Raw genomic sequence first — 3,947 nt, forward strand, 5'->3', positions numbered from 1 at the left:
TGCTGAGTATTGGTTAGAAGAAGTTGTTCGTATCCTTGGTTAGATGGGCTGTTCTGATAAGGATAAGCTCGGATGTGCCGTGTCGTTGCTTGTAGATGAGGCTTCTCGTTGGTGGATGATTGTCGAGCGTGGTACTACACCCGAGAGAGTGACTTGAGACTTTTCCCTGGAGTCTTTCCAAAGAAAGTTTATGGAAGAGCGGTGTCTGGAGGCAAGAGGACACAAGTTCATGGATTTAGTCCAGGGTACTTTGTCTCCGAAGCTGAGTTTGTATGTTTGAGCTAGTATGCGTCTGACTTGGTGGCTCACGAGGTGAGTCGTTGTAAGAGGTTCAGGTTTGGACTGAACCGTGAGATTAAGTTGTATCTAGCAGCACAGGCTGCCAAGGTCTTTGATGAGTTGGTTGAGAAGGCCCATGCTTTATGTAAACTGTTTGATGCCTCAGCTTGAGGTGGTTTTGAAGCTTCTTGATTAAACCCTTGAGATTGGTTGGGTCTTTGCTGCAATAAGTTATTATTCGGTCCATTTCCTTGGTTGCTCCAAGAAAAGTTAGGATGATTATGCCATGAAGGATTGTAGAAGTTGGACTGGAGTCATTGTCCACTCTTATTTTGATATTGGTTCCCCACATAGTACACTGACTCGGGATTTGATGGACAATTCTCAAAAGAATGACCTTCCCTATAGTACACACAGGAAACTACTTAAAACGGACTTGGTGGCTGAGCTACAAAATTATTAGTACTATTAGCGGTTAACTGTTTTAACATAGAGGAAATAAACGATACCTGAGCTGATACGAAGTGAAAGAGTCAACTTTATGAACTCTGGCTACGCATCTTCCTGAAGTTGTTCGATTTGTTGGCCATTGATAGTTATTACTCGTGATCCTTTCAATGATCTCATAAGCCTCATTATAAGACTTGTATGTGCATATACAAAATTGCACCATTCGCGGAAGCATCTACAATCAATCTTGTATGTGCATTGAGACCATTATAGAATGTCTCCAACTGAATACAGTGAGGAATCCCACGATGAGGACACTTACGAAGTAACTCCTTGAATCACTCCTAAGCCTCATACAAAGACTCATCATCCAATTGTTAAAAAGTTGTGATCTCACTCCTCAACTTAGCATTTTTGCTAGGCGGGAAATACTTAATCAAAAATCTCTCTGCTAATTCTTGCCATGTAAATATGAAACTTGGTGACAATGAATTGAGCCATGCTCGTGCTTGATCTCGCAACGAGTACAGAAACAACTTCAGCCTCAATGCGTCTTCAGTCACACTGACTATCTTGGTTGAAGAAGGTGAAAACAACATGGATTTGATGGAAGCCAATCCGAGAAATTTTATTCAATCCACACAGTTTGAACCGTTGGAGTTAGAAGTCAGAGAATTTGTGCAACCCAAGTTGTCAATCGAAGAACCAACTACACTCAAATTAAAGGTACTTCCTTCCCATTTGAAATATGTTTATTTAGATGACTATTCTACTTTGCCTGTGATTATTTCAGTAGAACTAATGAAAAATCAAGAGGAACAACTGATTGTTGTTTTAAAAAAATTTAAGAAAGTAATTGGTTGGACCATAGCTGACATTCGAGGTATAAACCCTTCTTTTTGCATGCATAAAGTCATTTTGAAAGAAGGTGAAAGAGCTCGAATTGATGGGAAAATGAGGCTCAATCCTATTATGAAGGAAGTTGTGAGGAAGGAAGTGATCAAATGGTTAGATGCAGGAATCATCTATCCTATTTCAGATAGTTCGTGGGTAAGTCCGGTACAGTGTGTGCGAAGAAAGGTGAAATCACGATTGTTGAAAATAAGCATAACGAGTTAATTCTAACGAGAACTGTTATCGATTGGAGAATCTATATTGATTACAGAAAGTTGAACAAAGCCACTCGGAAGGATCATTTTCTGGATCAGATGTTAGATCCTAAGGTAGTCATGCGATTCCTTCATAAGTATATGTTTACACGATTTGGGACACCAAGAGCTATTATTAGTGATGAAGGTTCTCACTTTGTGAACAAATGGCTTAAGTGGTTGCTTGATAAATATGATGTGAAGTACAAGATTGCTACTGCCTATCACCCCCAGTCTAATGGACAAGTTGAAAGAGTGAACTGTGAAATCAAAGGTATCCTTGAAAACGTAGTACGCCCTAACAGAAAAGATTGGTCTCGAAGGCTCGATGAGCATTATGGGCCTATCAAACAACATTTAAGACTCCGTTAGGAATAACTCCTTATCGGTTAGTCTTTGGAAAGGCATGTCATTTGCCATTAGAGTTAGAGAATAAAACTCACTGGGCTTTGAAGCAGTTAAATTTTGATCTAAAGTAGGCCGGTGAGAGAAGGATCTTACAACTGGATGAGTTGGAAGAGCTGAGGTTGTTTTCCTATGAGAATGCCAAAATGTGTAAAGAAAGATCAAAGAGATGGCATGATACTCATATACAACTTCGTGAGTTTAAAGAAGGTCAGAAGGTGTTGTTGTTTAATTCAAGGCTGAAGTTATTTCTTGGGAAGCTAAAATCTCGATAGAAAAGATCCTATACCATCTACCGAGTTTATTCTTACAAAGCTATTGAATTATATGAAATTTATGGAGGTACATTTAAAGTTAATGGTCAACGTCTCAAACACTACTGGGATGGTGAAGTTGAGCGAATTGAATCCTCGCTCATCTTAGCAGACCCTTAATTTTTCATGACCTCATTGTGTAAATAAATAATTAATTAGAACTTATTTTCTTAATTTATTACATTTAATTAATTCTATCTAAGGAGATTGGAACTTAAGCGGGACCGCTGTGACCCCTCCAACCTTTTCTGGGAATTAATTTAATGTAATTTGTTAAGAAGAAATTTTCTAATTAAAATTTTTAAGTTTCATTTTGTCTAGTTTAAATTTTAATAAGTTTTTTTTAAAGATACAATCTGAGTTTGAGGCCCAAGACAATAAAAAGGACGGAAAAAAATTAGGCCTTGCCGTGACACCTATTACTTGCCGCCCAAGTAACTTTAATCTAGCTAAATTTTTGCTACATGTTTCCCTAATTTTTCCCTATATAAACCCCTCTTCATTCTACTAATTTTCATATCCCTCAAAGCAATTTTCTTCTACTCTAAAAATCCCTAAATCACTTCTTTGTGCCGTCAACCTCAAATCCCGAAAGAAACCCTAGTCCTTTTCATTCTTTTTGCCAAAATTCCCTATTGATGCCGTAAAGAGATCGCCACCGCACCATCCTTACTGTCGCAAGATTTTTTCCGTAGCAAGTTATACCAACTTTTTCGATTTCTCTTTTCTCTCTTATGCAGAAACTCTGTCAAATTTTCGGGAAAGTACCATGTCTCGCAAAAGAACTAGATCATCAAATACTACTCTTGAAAACCCGACTGTGGTTGATCAAGAAGTGAAAGAGAGATTTGATTTAATTTTCAAGCATCAACCTATGATGCCGAAAAAGGTTTTAATCTGAAGAGCAATGATGTGATGGTTGTTCTTGTGCCAATTAGAAATATAATCAATGCTCTCAAATGGGAACGATACTGTGATGCTCGTTCACTTTCGAATGATGAATTAGTTCGACAATTCTATGCTAGTTTGACTACGCAAGATGCTACTGAAGTCATTATTCGAAAAAAAAGGTACCTCTTACTTTTAAGTCCATCAATGATTTGTTTAATTTACTTGATGTTGAAGAAGATGAGTACTACCCTATGATGAGCAATATCAATTGGGATTTTCTTCAATAAGTGCTTGATGTTGTGACAAATCCGGGATCCCAGTAGATTATAAGAAAGTATGTGAGCCATTCTTGTCGAAGAGAATAGTTAAAACTAGTAGCAAATGTATGGTTTTATTTTGTTCACTACAATTTTATGCCTATCTCACACAGTTCCACCATCTTGATGGAACAGATGTTCTT

General features: G+C 37.7%; 1 non-coding gene across 1 annotated transcript; it reads left to right on the top strand.

Moving 5' to 3' along the window:
- The first annotated feature begins 1,029 nt into the window (after positions 1-1,029).
- LOC121214103 (small nucleolar RNA R71) lies at positions 1,030-1,136 on the top strand. Its single transcript, XR_005909690.1, has one exon. It is a non-coding gene; the product is annotated as a small nucleolar RNA R71 (small nucleolar RNA).
- The last annotated feature ends 2,811 nt before the right edge of the window (positions 1,137-3,947 follow it).

Source organism: Gossypium hirsutum, chromosome D01 (genome assembly GCF_007990345.1).
Source record: "Gossypium hirsutum isolate 1008001.06 chromosome D01, Gossypium_hirsutum_v2.1, whole genome shotgun sequence".
Taxonomy (NCBI): Eukaryota; Viridiplantae; Streptophyta; class Magnoliopsida; order Malvales; family Malvaceae; genus Gossypium; species Gossypium hirsutum.